We start from the raw sequence: 16,234 nt of genomic DNA, 5'->3' as shown, positions 1-16,234 counted from the left end.
TGTGGAAGGGAGGGAGTGCTGCTGATTGGCTGTAATGTGTCTGCTGACCGAGAGGCACAGGGTCAAAGTTTGCCCAATGATGACGAATAGAGGGCGGATCGAACTGCGCATGTGTCCGCCCGCCGTGGCGAACGCGAACACGCTAATTTCGCCGGGAACTGTTCGCCGGCGGACAGTTCGGTACATCACTAATGGTGAGTATAGAAGTTTCTTTAGCGGACACCATTCTGTCCACTTCCCTTGGTGCACTTGTGGCTTGGTTGGCAGCTTTTAGTCAGCTGAGTGGTGCTTCTTATCTTCCAGATTGATCCAAAATAATGTGCTGCACCCAGGGCATATCTTGAGTCAGTGTAGATATTGGCATGTCTTCCTTCAGGCAATTTGTATGCCACTGAGAAGGCTGTCAATTCAGCGTCTTGAGCAGATGTGGGTGAGGAAAGTGAAGATGCTTGACGTACCTGATCTTCTGTAGCAACAGCAAATCCAGTATGGTACCTTTCCTCTTTATCCGCAAACAGAGTGGAGTCAGGATCTGGTAAAGCTACTGCATGCTCTGTTGAAAGGTGTCTTGTTTCTTCTTTCATTTGTTCAAAGCAACTATGAGGAGCAGTAGAAGAGGTTTCCTCACCTATTTCTGTGTGAGATTGGGGGGGTATTTGTCTTTCTATTTACAGTTCTCTTGCCGACCCCCCTCTGTAGAGAGTTGTAAATTGATTGTTCATGTTTTGTTCTAATGAGTCAGGTTCCTTTCATGAGATTTCTGGGGACTTAGTGAAGAAAACATGAGGGACAGCCACCTCCCAGTGATGATACAGGTGTCTTACTTCCATGGGAATCTGGATCAGGACCGCACTATTTCCTTGAGAGTGCCCAAAACAGTTCTTTCATGATGACGTGCACCTCCACCAGTCTGAATAATTTTTCGTTAGAATAATTTTTTTCGTTAGTGTGGTATTCCCCCCTGGGAAGTGGCGGAAGAGTGGCCAGAGCAACTTTTCTTCAAAATATAATATTGTCAGGTAGAGGCAGAGTTGTCTATAAGCGGAGGAAATTGGTAAGGAATAAGAAGGGAGGAAGCATATAAAGGATATAGATATGGTAGTGGGGAGATGGAGGAATGAGTAGTGGATAGAGCGAGAGGGGAAGAAAGTGGAGTAGGAAGGACAGGGGAAGTAGGAAGAGGAGAAGGTGGAGTAGGAGGAGGAGAAGGTGGAGTAGAGGGAGGAGTAGAAAGAGGAGGGAGGAGTAAGAGCAGGAAGAAGGAGTAGGAGGAGGAGAAGGTGGAGTAGAGGGAGGAGTAGGAGGAGGAGAAGGGGGAATAGAGGAGAAGTAGGAGGAGAGAGGAGAAGGTGGAGTAGAAGGAGAAAGTGGAGTAGAGGGAGGAGTAGGAGGAGGAGGAGGAGAAGGAGGAATAGAGGAGAAGTAGGAGGAGAGAGGAGAAGGTGGAGTAGAGGAGGAGGAGAAGGAGAAAGTGGAGTAGAGGGAGAAGTAGAAAGAGGAAGAAGGAGTAAGAGGAGGAGAAGGTGGAGTAGAGGGAGGAGTAGGAGGAGGAATAGAGGAGAAGTAGGAGGAGAGAGGAGAAGGTGGAGTAGAGGGAGGAGTAGGAAGAGGAGGGAAGGAAGGAAGTAGTAGGAGGAGTAGAGGAGAAGTAGGAGGAAAGAGGAGAAGGTGGAGTAGAGGGAGGAGTAGGAGGAGGAGTAGAGGAGAAGTAGGAGGAGAGAGGAGAAGGTGGAGTAGAGGGAGGAGTAGGAGGAGGAGTAGAGGAGAAGTAGGAGGAGAGAGGAGAAGGTGGAGTAGAGGGAGGAGTAGGAGGAGAAAGTGGGAGACTGTAGATGAAGGGGAGGGATCGGTGGGAGGAGTAAGCGGGGGTGGGCAGGTAAGGGAGCAGACAGGTGATGTAGCAATGGAGGATACATCAGAAATCAAGACTAGGTAGAAATGCAATGGAGGCTGCAAATAGCCCATGTACAACAACTATTAACTGGCCCTATGCTTTCCCTAGAGAAAAATAATAAAAGGCTAACATGCTCATCTTGTCTGCACAGGCCTCGAACGTTTCACTCCGTGGGTGTCCCGCAGTGGCTAGCCCACCACATCTCCCACACCAGACTTGTGCCCGTGGAGACAGACGCTATCCCTGACTCTCGTTCTTTATTTTATTAATTTATATCTAACATCTCAAAATGTAATTCCTACTTATATCACAAATATACATTATCACAATTTTATGTCTCGCAAACGGGATAAAATTTATTCTACTCTTCACTGATAATGTATTTTTAAAACATACAAAATAGACAAATAACATTGTCTTCTGCAAAATAAATGGAAAAGATAATGGAAATTTTGTTAAGCTTATAAATGGCTATACATTAATCCACATTTCTTGTTCTCCAGTTTCTGGCTGTTAATGACAATGTACAATGTAATAGAGCAGCAGAAAATGCTAGCAGAATGCTTGGTTGCATAGGGAGAGGTATTAGCAGTAGGAAGAGGGAAATGCTCATGCCATTGTACAGAACAATGGTGAGACCTCACTTGGAGTACTGGATACAGTACTGGAGACCATATCTTCAGAAGGACATGGATACCTTAAAGAGAGTTCAAAGAAGGGCTACTAAACTGGTTCATGGATTGCAGGATAAAATTCACCAGGAAAGGTTAAAGGATCTTAACAGGTATAGAGACAGGGGAAATATGATAAAAGCATCTTAAATACATAAAGGGAAACAACACAGTAAAAGTGGAGACTATATTTAAAAGAAGGAAAACTACCATAACAAGAGGACATAGTCTCAAAAATAGAGGGACAAGGGTTTAAAAATAATATCAGGAAGCATTACATTACTGAGAGGGTAGTGGATGCATGGAATAGCCTTCCAACTGGAGTGGTAGAGGTTAACTCAGTAGAAGTGTTTAAGCATGCGTGGGATAGGCATAATGCTAAGCACTTGCTGCTAGTAACAGATCTAGAATTAATACACTATAATGCCCAAAGTCTCAATTCCTATGCATATGCAATAATAAAATATCTGGGCTTACAACAAAAATTATGTTAGTCAGTCTTTAAACTTGGCTTATTCATTTGTTAATAGTTATGCTTATAATGTTAACTGGTTCCTTTTCATTTAGATCAAAACATTTTGAAACCAATCCTTAATTGTATCACCATTTGTTCAAGAAATCTTTGTTTATTAGAAATTTATTTTAGTAAATGTTCTTTAAGATAACCCCTCTTCCAGCATGTTATCAATTTTGTATACAAAGTTAAAACACACTTGTTACTTATACGTGAATCGATAGACATATATATATTCTATCTACATATTAACCATTACTTGTCACAGACACTTTCCTGGTATAGGGAAACTAATAGTAGGATTATTTTAGTAATTGTAACTTTTTTGTTCATAATATATGGGAATTAAGGAAGACAGCATGTCTTAGGATAGGATGAGCGTGGTAGAAGTAGATCTCGTCAGCCTTGGATGGCCAGAATTGACACGATATATGGGCGGATATGACCTCACTAAGGGCAGAGTGAGGGCAGGAGGAGGTGTGGGTACTAAGGACAACCTTCTTTTGTTCTAGGGGCCATTTTATTTTAGGGCATTCAGCAGTAGCTTTGCACTAAATTATAGCTTAATAAAATAAATCAGAGAAGCAACATTCTGTTCAGCAAAATGAAATACCAAACTATGGATAGACTTGACGGATTAAATAAGACAGTTTAAAACATTATACATTTAACAGCCCGTGAAGCTTTGAAATAACATGGTGCAAGAAAAAAAAAACTCACGGGATGCAACTAACCTCCCCCATCATTCACCAGCTATTAATCACTTAACATGTCCAAATATATATAACGCTACGGAAGAAACTAATCTGAATCTGCAAGCACGCAACCCCCCCTCACGTCTCACAGAAAGCAAGAGAGAGAGAAAGGCGGGGGAAGTGGGAGAGAGAGAGACTGCCAGCAGAATCTCTTTAACCATGTCAATGCTGTACAGTAACAAGACAGAAGGATAGCCACGTTACAGTTATTGCAAAAGCAAAGAGACACAAAAACACAACATTTAGTAATACTCTCAGTGAAACTCAATACAAAACCCCCACCCTCTACCAGGGTAATGGCTAACACAAAATACAAAAACAATTATTATGATATACATATATTCTTAACCCTTTGTGATCTAGTTCTTCCTCAACCCAACCTTCCTGCTGAATAGCATTGCTACTCTGTACCAGTAAGCTTGCTTTCTTCTCTGTCAGCAATCTACGCCAGCTTTCTGGCTGCAATCTACCACATGAAGGCATAGCAATTTTACACACTTTAGCAATCTCTATCTTCAACTAGATCACACGCGCTAGCCAGCCCTTTATTGGGCTTTTCTAATCCCTGTTCCATTCCCCCCCCCTATACAGGCGTCCCAGATATAGGGGAAAAAGGTTTTAAACAGAGTGTCTACAATGGTGGACTGCCACTCGAGAGGGGTGGGTCCCCCCAAGTGCGTCTTCCCAAAACGTAGACTAGTCACTAATTGGAGCGAGGTGAGAAGTGTGTGACCAATCACTTCTCTCACAATAGAAATAGGAGAGGATAGTGTATATAACTCAGGAAGTATAGAAAAGGTAAAAAAGTAAAGTGGAATTTTAGAGACAGACACAGGAGTTTGAATGACTCCCAATTAGACAAACAATACAACAATACAATTGAAATACAGTGCATGCATCACAGTTCAAATAAAATCAACAGTAATCCCTTTCCTTTACTCGTGTGACCAAAGTCACCTCCCTCAACCTCGTAGTGTCCCCGCTCGGAGAATGACTTCCTCAAGTCTCACTACCAGCGGCCAAGGATAACGACCGACACCGGCCCGAAATCCATATGCCTCCCTCGTTACAGCAGTCCACTAAAAGTGGCCACCTCTATCCTCACCCTCGTAGCGCCCCTATGAACCCACTCATAAGTCCCACTACCCCGTGGTGATGAAGACAGCAATGCCTGCCCGAATTCACGCACCACAAATAAAAATTGGAATGACTCCAGCTCAGCGCTCAAAGCTGGAGGGTACCACCTCTCTGCAAGCAGAGCTATGTGCACAATGAGGCTAGCTAGGCTATCAAAGTGACACCAGAAGGATCCCCAGGAAACTATGAGTCTACACAATCTCCACAGATCCAACACCCCTCTTTTTCCATACAGCCACAGCCACGAGGCTCCTAAAAGAGGTAAACAGGCAAAGAAGACCCCCAGGAAAACTTCCACAGGTCCACCCCCCTTTTTCCCTACAGCCACAGCCACGTGGCTCCTAAAAGGAGTAAACAGGCAACACAGGACTCCAGGCAAATCCCCCGGGTCCACCCCCCCCCCTTTATCCCAAAAGGGGTAACAGACAAACAGGCAAACAGAGGACCCCAGGCAAAACCCCCGCAGGTCCACCCCCCTTTATCCCAAAAGGGGTAAACAGACAAACACTCAAACAGAAGACCCAGGCAAATCCCCTCAGGTCCACCCCCCTTTATCCCAAAAGGGGTAAAAAGACAAACACTCAAACAGAAGACCCAGGCAAATCCCCTCAGGTCCACCCCCCGTTATCCCAAAAGGGGTAAAAAGACAAACACTCTACCCGGGCACTTAAGCTAAAATAGGCCAATACAAACACACCCAGGCAACAGATAGACTAAATGCAGGTAAAAAGTATTAACAGATAAGGTATAGGCTCTCTGGGCAAGATATTACCTGTCTTTGATGTCCTCTTGGCAGCAGTCACAGACACTTGAATAGATAAATCTCAAAGGGGAAAGAAACATACCGGGCTGCTGCAGTCAGTCTCCACCGTGTATTTAGAGGTGATTAATCTCCATCTTTCCCCTGGGATTCACCTACCCAGGTCTTCTTGGACGGCTGCCAGATAGGTCATAACCCAGGCCTCACGTTGGATGCGTCAAATTGATGTAGATTAATTTAGAAATAAACAAATATGTTTAAATGTCTATCTGTTCCTGTCCAAATCTGAGATGATTAAATTGCGTATACGCAGAAGTAAGTTCACACTTATATCAGATAATAACAAATAAACATCATTAATTGGATTAAATGTTAAGTGGCTATATCAGTGTCCACCCATCAATATTATTAATTGGCTCAGGGATTTGAGTGACTAGCTAGGTGTCCTCCCACCGGGAGGTGGTATTGTTCTGGACACGGGTGTGGACAGAAGGCTCAAGCGCCATCTTTCCCAGCATGAGGTTTACTCGGTGGAAAGGGGGGCTTGAGCGTCATTTTACACAGTCAGTGATGTCAAGTCTTGTGGTCAGGTGCAAGGTTCTCTTATGAATAGAACATTTCATTAGTACAGTGTTCTCATGGCCTTCAGATTATACTATGTTGCAAACTACAGGAGATTCAGCAATTCCTGGGTTAGTCATGTCTTTATAGAAAATACAGTCTCTGTTCATTGTACTAAATGTTGCTGGGAAATTCTGTCATGTAATGTAGTTTAAAATGGAGGATCTGTCAGGTAATGTGGACAAAATGGAGGATCTGTCAGGTAATGTGGACAAAATGGAGGATCTGTCATAGTGTGAGGTTAAAAATGGAGTTAGTACAATAATTCAATACAGGTGCAATAAAGATTTTTAAATAATTCTACCTATCAGTCCCCCCTATGAAATGTTAGATTCTAAAAAAGATAAACTTTATTGGTTAGTTTCAGAAGACAGGTTAGCCCAAAGGCACAAAACCCTATGAAGTAACGGTTCTTAAAGTCTTCTTAGTTCTTCAGAGGTGTGAGGTTAAAATGGAGTTAGTACAATAATTCAGTACAAGTTCAATAAAGATTTTTTAATAATTCTACATCATCCCCCCCTGCTCCCTCTGAAGCCCCTACCCCCCCTGCTCCCTCTGAAGCCCCTACCCCCCCTGCTCCCTCTGAAGCCCCTACCCCCCCTGCTCCCTCTGAAGCCCCTACCCCCCCCCCTGCTCCCTCTGAAGCCCCTACCCCCCCTGCTCCCTCTGAAGCCCCTACCCCCCCTGCTCCCTCTGAAGCCCCTACCCCCCCTGCTCCCTCTGAAGCCCCTACCCCCCCGCTCCCTCTGAAGCCCCTACCCCCGCTCCCTCTGAAGCCCCTACCCCCGCTCCCTCTGACGCCCCTACCCCCCGCTCCCTCTGAAGCCCCTACCCCCCCTGCTCCCTCTGAAGCCCCTATTCCCACTGCTCCCTCTGAAGCCCCTATTCCCACTGCTCCCTCTGCAGCCCCTATTCCCACTGCTCCCTCTGCAGCCCCTATTCCCACTTCTCCCTCTGCAGCCCCTACCCCCACTGTAACTACTTTCTTCCTAAACTTACAACTCCTATCATCCATACCCCCAGCTCCCTCTGCACACCCTACTCCCCTGTCCTCTCTGCAGCCCCTACCCCACTGCACCTTTTGCTGCCCCTAACCCATGTTCCCTTTGCAGCCCCTACCCCCCTGATCCCTCTGTAACTCCTTCCTTTACACTTACAACTCCTATCATGCCAAGGCACTTTACACTTACAACTCCTATCATCCCAACTCCCTCTGCAGCCCCTACCCCACTACACCTTCTGCATCCCCTAACCCATGCTCCCTCTGCAGCTCCAACACCCCACTCCCTCTGTAGTCCTTACCCCCCCCCCCCACTCCCTCTGTAGCCCCTACCCACTGCAGAGATGCTACCCCTGCACCCTCTGCTGCCTCTCACCCTCTGCACCCTCTACTGCCCCTCACCCTCTGCACTCACTTTAGCCCCTACCCCCAGGCACCCACTACAACTCCTATATCCTATGCACCCACTACAGCCTCTATACCCTATGCACCAACTGCAGCCCCTACACTCCCTGCACTTACTACAGCTTATATTTCCCTTTGCAATCACAACAGCACCTATTATCCTACCCCCTGCTCCCTCTGCAGCTCCTACCCCCCTGCTCCCTCTGCAGCTCCTACCCCCCTGCTCCCTCTGGAGCCCCTATCCCCCTGCTCCCTCTGGAGCCCCTATCCCCCTGCTCCCTCTGGGGCCCCTATCCCCCTGCTCCCTCTGGGGCCCCTATCCCCCTGCTCCCTCTGGGGCCCCTATCCCCCTGCTCCCTCTGGGGCCCCTATCCCCCTGCTCCCTCTGGGGCCCCTATCCCCCTGCTCCCTCTGGAGCCCCTATCCCCCTGCTCCCTCTGGAGCCCCTATCCCCCTGCTCCCTCTGGAGCCCCTATCCCCCTGCTCCCTCTGGAGTCCCTATCCCCCTGCTCCCTCTGGAGTCCCTATCCCCCTGCTCCCTCTGGAGCACCTACCCCCCTGCAGAGATCCTACCCTCTGCTACCCCTGCACCCTCTGCTGCCCCTCACCACCTGCACCCTCTGCTGCCCCTCACCCCCTGCATTCACTTTAGCCCCTACCCCCAGGCACCCACTACAGCCTCTATACCCTATGAACCAACTGCAGCCCCTACACTCCCTGCACTTACTACAGCTTATATTTCCCTTTACAATCACAACAGCACCTATTACCCTCTGCACCCACTATAGCCTCTCTTCCCCCCCTGTGCCCTCTGCAGTCCCTTCCCCCTGTACCCTCTGCAGCCTCTTCCCCCCGCATCCTCTACAGCCCCTTCCTACCAGCACCCTCTGCAGTCCCTACCCCATTGCACGCACAACCATAAAGGAACGCTATAGTTACCAGAACAACTACAGCTTAATGTAGTTATTCTGGTGAGTATAGTCTGCCCCTGCAGGGTTTTTGCTGTAAAGGCTGCCTTTTCAGAGAAAAAGCAATGTTATCTTGCTGCCTAGGAACATCTAGGTGCTTCCTGTGTCGGTGTTGCAAAATGTGCAGCACTGACATTCCGCATCTCCATGCTCCGTATGGAGACGCTGAACACTTGTCATAGAGAAGCACTGATTCAATGCATCACTATGAGGAGATGTTGATTGGCACAGCGTAGTGTTTTGCCGCACATGCACAATAGCCTCACAGTGCTTTCCCAGGGTAGAGCATTGGGCTGGCTGAGATCATCTGAAATTGTTGAACTGTGCCAAGGAGTTTGGTTGGTGATGGAAAAAAAGTGAGTAAATCCCGTTTTTAAGGGGGGCCAGAAACCTATAGCGTCAAGAATACACTTTTGTATTCCTGACACTATAGTGTTCCGTTAAAGGGACACTATAGTCACCCAGACCACTTCAGCTCAATGAAGTGGTCTGGGTGCCAGATCCCCCAGGTTTTAACCCTTCAGATGTAAACATAGCAGTTTCAGAGAAACTGCTATGATTACTTTGCAGGGTTAATCCAGCCTCTAGTGGCTTTCTTTGTGGCTTTCCTGACAGCCACTAGAGGCGTTTCTGCGGCGCTGCATGCGAAAATCGCATTCATCATGCAGAACGTCCATACGAAAGCTTTGAGAAATTATTTTCTATGGACTGTTTGAATGCATGCACGTTTCTTGCTGCGCATGCGCATTCCGCTCCACTTGGAAGCTGACGTCGGCGGGGGAGGGGAGGTCACCAGCACCGAGGGAGCCCAGCGCTGGATAGAGGTAAGTGGCTGAAGGAGTTAACCCCTTCAGCCCAGCGGGAAGGGGACCCTGAGGATGGAGGGTGGGGTGGACCTAAGGGTTATATAGTGTTAGGAAAACGAGTTTGTTTTCCTGACATTATAGTTATCCTTTAAGGTAGGCTGTAACATTTAACACTTGATGCATTGTAATTTAAGACCTCATACAAACTCATTGCCAAAATTCAGAAATACCCCTTTATACAAACTGCCATGCTACACAAACACATTAAAAAAATACTACCCTATTTATAAAACCCAAAAAATGAATTCACATATCCTGACACTACACACAAAGACATACATATATTCACTCACACTAGCGCTTACAGTTAATATACACATAGAAACATACATTCACTTTACGCGTACATATAATCAAATACACGGTACACCTACACCAGCATATATATCGGTCTGCTTGGGGCCCAGTTGCTAATTTTGCCCGGGGGCCCAGGCCACTGTCAGTCCGTCCCTGCAGATACTCCCTCCAGACACACTGTGTTACTGCAGATACTCCCTCCAGACACACTGTGTTACTGCAGATACTCCCTCCAGACCCCCTTTGTTACTGCAGATACTCCCCTCAGACACCCTGTGTTACTGCAGATAGTCTCCCCAGACACTCTGTGTTACAGCAGATACTCCCCCCAAACACAATGTGTTACAGCAGATACTCCCTCCAAACACTCTGTGTTACTGCAGATACCCCCTCCAAACACTCTGTGTTACTGCAGATACTCCCTCCAGACACCCTGTGTTACTGCAGATACTCCCTCCAGACACCCTGTGTTACTGCAGATACTCCCTCCAGACACTCTGTGTTACTGCAGATACTCCCCCCAGACACTCTGTGTTACTGCAGATACTCCCCCCAGACACTCTGTGTTACTGCAGATACTCCCCCCAGACACTCTGTGTTACTGCAGATACTCCCCCCAGGCACTCTGTGTTACTGCAGATACTCCCTCCAGACACCCTGTGTTACTGCAGATACTCACTCCAGACACCCTGTGATACTGCAGATACTCCCCCCAGACACCCTGTGATACTGCAGATTCTCCCCCAGACACCCTGTGATACTGCAGATACTCCCCCCAGACACTCTGTGTTACTGCATATACTCCCTCCAGACACCCTGTGTTACTGCAGATACTCCCTCCAGACACCCTGTGTTACTGCAGATACTTCCTCCAGACACCCTGTGTTACTGCAGATACTCCCTCCAGACACCCTGTGTTACTGCAGATACTCCCTCCAGACACTCTGTGTTACTGCAGATACTCCCCCCAGACACTCTGTGTTACTGCAGATACTCCCTCCAGACACTCTGTGTTACTGCAGATACTCCCTCCAGACACTCTGTGTTACTGCAGATACTCCCCCCAGACACTCTGTGTTACTGCAGATACTAGTGTCGGGTCCTCAGTCAGTGACATAGTTTGCCCTAAGGCAGGCCTTAGGCTGCTTAATTAGAGAGCCGGACGTTTTTACAAAATGATTTAGGCGTGGACTGGGGGGCAATTGCCTCTCTACCCGCCTACCCCCAGTCTCAGCCCGCCCCTGATTGCAGCACTCCTGTTCTGGAAAAACGCAAACTCCCCTTGCTGCTAGAAGGCAATCTCTAGTTTGTTAGTTCAAAGTCTGAGATAACTTAGGTAAACATAGAAACATAAAATGTTACGGCAGATAAGAACCATTCGGCCCATCTAGTCTGCCAAATTTTCTTAATACTCTCATTAGTCCCTGGCCTTATCTTATAGCTAGGATATCCCCCGTATGCTTAAACTCCTTCACTGTGTTAACCTCTACCACTTCAGCTGGAAGGCTATTCCATGCTTCCACTACCCTTTCAGTAAAGTAATACTTCCGGATATTCTTTTTAAACCTTTGCCCCTCTAATTTAACACTATGTCATCTTATTGTGGTAGTTTTTCTTCTTTTAAATATAGCCTCCTCCTTTACGGTGTTCATTCTCATTATGTATTTAAATGTTTCTATCATATCCCCCCTGTCTCGTCTTTCCTCCAAGCTATACATGTTAAGATCCTTTGACCTTTCCTTGTAAGTTTTATCCTACAATCTATGAAACACTGTAGTAGCCCTTCTCTGAACTCTTTTAAACATCCAGTCAGGGCCGTCTTTAACACGGGGCAAACGGGGCAGCTGCCCTGGGCCCAATTACTCCTGGGGGCCCAAATCAGCTGCCCCATAGCCCCCCTGCCTGCAACCAGGACCTGATAGCCCACTGGCATCCTGAGAAATGTTCCAGTGGGCTGCAGCAGGTGAAGTGATCAGGGGCCCCTGGCCCTTTAAGTGTGTTCCACACCGGGCCCTGTCTTTCTGCCTGGTGGGAGGAAGTGATGTCAGATTACTTCCTCAAAAGTAACAGAGTGCCGCTGGGGAGGAGGAGGCACGAGGAGGAGGAGGAAGCACACACGCTGTGGAGGAGGATGAAGAGGAGGAGGCACACACCAAGGAGGAGGAGAGACTGACTGAGATAGATGGTTCCTCAGACTACCATCAACCTCAGCCATCCAGCTCCAACTGGACCCCAGGGAAGCCACCCTTCTGTAAAGGTAAGGAGACAGAAGGGTGGCTAAAGGTGGTGTAAAGGTGGTGGTGTTGGATTTCTCCTCTCCCCTCACTGCTCTTTTAAACCTCTTCCCACCCCCCCCTTCCTTCTCTTTCCCGTCATTTGAAATACACTCAATTCGCCTTTTCAAACCCTTCTCTGCTAACATTGCTGTTATTTACCGTTCCCCTGGTTCCCCTCTTCTCTTCCTTGACCACTTTGCTGCCTGGCTACCCTATTTCCTCTCTTCTAACATTCCATCCCTAATTCTCGGAGACTTCAATATTCCTATAAACCCACCTTTGACCTCTGCAGCCACTAAACTACTTTCAATTACTTCCTCCCTCGGGCTATCGCAGTGGGCAAATTCTCCCACCCATGTAGCTGGCAATACCCTTGACCTAATCTTCACTTATGCATGTACAGTATCTAATATCTGCAACACTCCATATCCACTCTCTGATCACCACCTCTTATCATTTGCTCTCACGTACCCCCTCACCCAACAACCTCAGCCTAACCCCCCTCAACTCAGGAGGGACCTTAATTCTCTTGATCTCCAACAGTTGTCAGCTGACATTGATTCACAACTGCTGTCCATCCCTTCCCTGAGTCAGTGTGTGTATTTGACTGTGTGTGTGTCTGGCTGTGTTTTTGTCAGTGTGTGTATCTGTCTGTGTGTGTGTGTGTGTGTGTGTGTGTGTGTATCTGGCTGTGTGTGTGTGTGTGTCAGTATATGTATCTGACTGTATGTGTGTATCTGACTGTGTGTGTGTGTCAGGCTGTGTTTGTGTCAGTGTGAATCTGACTGTGTGTGTATCTGACTGTGTTTGTGTCAGTGCATGTGTACCTCTGTGTCAGTGTGTATGTGTGCATGTATACCTGGGTCTGTATATGTGTACTTGTGTGTCAGTTTGTACGTGTACCTGCATGTCCGTGTATGTGTACCTGTGTGTGTAAGTGTGTATCTATGCATGTGGCAATGCATACATCCCATCATTCCAGTGCCAACACTGCACACAAAAACATTACTACATTCCAACACTAACATTGCACTCAAATACACCACTGCATGTATATCTGTGATCCTGTGTGTATCTCAGAGTTTGTGTAAATGTGCATCTGTGGGTGTGGCAATGCATACAAACCAGCATTCCTATGCCAACACTGCACATAAATACATCCCTGCATGTGTACCTCTGTGTATGTGTACCTGTGTATCTGAGTGTGTACATATCTGTGTAAGTGTGTATCTCTGTATGTGAATGTGCCAGTGTTTTATATCTGTGTGTGTGTGTGTGTGTGTATATGTATGTGTCTGTGTGTATCAGAGTGTATGTGCTAGTGTGTGTGTGTGTGTGTGTGTATACGCCAGTGTGTTTGTGTCAGTGTGTGCATGTGTATCTGCGTGCTAATGTGTATGTATATCTGTGAATGTATAGAACATATGTGCATACATCCCAGCGATTAAACACAACATGCATACACAAACATTACATGCAAACATACCCCTGAATTCAAACTCAAAAAGTATATATATAAATACACCCCTTCAATCAAACACCAATACTACACCCTACATGCACACACATACTCTATACAAAACATGCTTACATTCAAATGCACAAAAACTGCTCTCAAATACAGCCCTGCTAGAATGTCCAAATTGTAGATCCCCAGCTGGCATAGCATTGTGGGAGTTGTACGACAGATGATGATCTCTTCTCTTGTGCTAGAGAGGAGGCCCAAAAACTTTCTTACACCAGAGCCCTCTCTACATTCGTTCTGCCACTGTGTTGGGGTAGAGGGCATGATTGCATGCCAGGGGGTGCAAGTATGGGGGGGAGGCAGGATCCAGGAGGCCCAAGCAAATGCTTGCCCAGGGTCCATTTCATGTTAAAGACGGCCCTGCATCCAGTTGCTGTTTAAACTTCTGTACAGACTCTGGTAAAACCACTTCTTCCGGCGGAGAATTCCACATCTTTATTGTTCTTACTGTAAAAAAAACCTTTCCACTGCCTTAGACTAAATCTCCTTTGCTCCAATCTTAATGCGTGACCTCATGTCCCATATATAGCCCTGTTTGTAAACAGATTTCCAGGCAATGGTTTGTATTGGCCCTGAATATATTTGTATAATGCTATCATATCCCCTCTGATGAAACATTTTTTTTCAAATTAAACAGATTTAAATTTGTGTTAACCTTTTTCATGTGATGATCTCTTCTCTTTTAAATGTATGTTAAAACTGCTAAAAAAACATATGAAACACATACACACTGTGGAGGCTGACGCAATTCCCCTAGTGCCCAACAATGCAATCTGACTAAGTTTATAGTAAGTTTATAAATGTTTATTATTTATGTACTTTTCAAAGTTTACATTTTTTTTTTTTTTTGCTTTATTTTGGTTTGTATATTTGTTTAAAACTGTTTAATAACTGTCATATTAACCAATTCTGTAAACTAAAGGAATTGGCACAAATTTGGTTAATGTGTTCTCTGACACCGTTTTTTCTGCTGCTCAAAAAGTATATTGTTGTATATCTGAGATCTCTCTTAAAGGGATAGTACAGGCAGCAAAACAACTTTCCTTTAATATATGTTTTGGGTATATAGATCATGCCCCTGCAGTCTAAGCTCAACAACAAGGAACATAGGCGACACTCCGAGGTCTGTGATGGTTTTCTTTATTGGAGGGTAATTCTCCTCGAAATAAAATGTGACGTTTCGGCTATGTAGCAATAAATAATTCATAGAGGTACACTACAATGGTTTTATCTGATTAAACAGCACCAAAGAACTGGTGTAAATTTGGCCTGGGAGAGAATTTTTTTTTATATTCAGTTATTTTGCCCATAAATAGGAAATGTACTGTTACTTAACTTTGCATACATGACATTTCACACGTTAGTGAATAACCTGGACGAGGGTGGCAGTTTCACATGGAGAAGAAGGTTTTGGAACTGGCTGGATTGTTTGTGACAATGTACCTGTTAGGATATGTTGGCTGGATCGTAACCCAGTAAAACGCTGTCGTTCTAATGCACTTTTTTTTTTCTAAATGGCTTTTAATTACAGAGAAAAATTGCTTATTTTAAAATAGATCTCCGCAGAGTAAGCAGAATATAGAGAAATTAGAACTACATATTTAACATTTCTCTCTTCTGTGAGAGAAATTGTCTTTGTTTATATAAGAATATCACATATAAACAATTTAATTGCAATGGGATTTGATGATCTTTCAGATATACAGAAAGCATTTGTAACCATAAAGAAAAGAAAAAGTCAAGTATATATAATTTGTTATTCAGGGGAACCAATACGACGGTATATCAGTAAATGTATCCAGGACTTGTATAGGTCTGCCAGGGTTTCCTGGTTTATGAATTTTTGGTCAAATCTAAAAGATCTCCATGCACTTTTTTGGACACTACTGTGACTTTCTCCAATGGTACCTTCAACACATCTGTTTTATATGAGTACTTTGCTCCTTCTCATCAAGCTAGTATATACTGTTTACACTACTATCACAATGTCTGTGTATTTATACCATTGTTTCTGGCAGTTACCTATCTCCCCACTCCTTAACTTGCTATCTCTTCATTTAGCTCTTGTTTTCTTTTCCCAATTCCCCCCATCCCAATGCAGATTTAGGGCACCTTGGAATATATATATATATTATTTTTTATTTCTTTTTTTGTTGCTTTAACCTTTGCATTACAGCTATCTTAGTTTGCTTTTTTACTGTAGTTGCAAATGTTTTAGACTTGATAAAGGGAGAAACTCCAAAAAGCTTGTCATTACAAACTGCGATACGTCATTATTTTGTGTCTATATAACTGGACCAATACTGCATGTCAGATATTTTTTTTGTTGTTTTATGTATTCGGGCTGATGTGTACAATAGTCATTGCTGCTGACCAGGAGTAGTGGGAGTTTAAGTGCAGGGCTTCATTTTGTATGTTTGTATTTGCTTTTTTATTACACAGCCATGTTACAATACAGCCGTCCACCCCATGTATTCCCTATTAATGAGTGAGTGGGGGTTTAGAAAAATTCCCCTCTCTGTCTCATTAGAGATTTTGCCTTTAG

The sequence above is a fragment of the Pelobates fuscus genome, chromosome 3, assembly GCF_036172605.1.
Source record: "Pelobates fuscus isolate aPelFus1 chromosome 3, aPelFus1.pri, whole genome shotgun sequence".
NCBI lineage: Eukaryota > Metazoa > Chordata > Amphibia > Anura > Pelobatidae > Pelobates > Pelobates fuscus.
The sequence above is the reverse complement of the archived record's forward strand: the minus strand, read 5'-3'. Positions refer to the sequence as shown.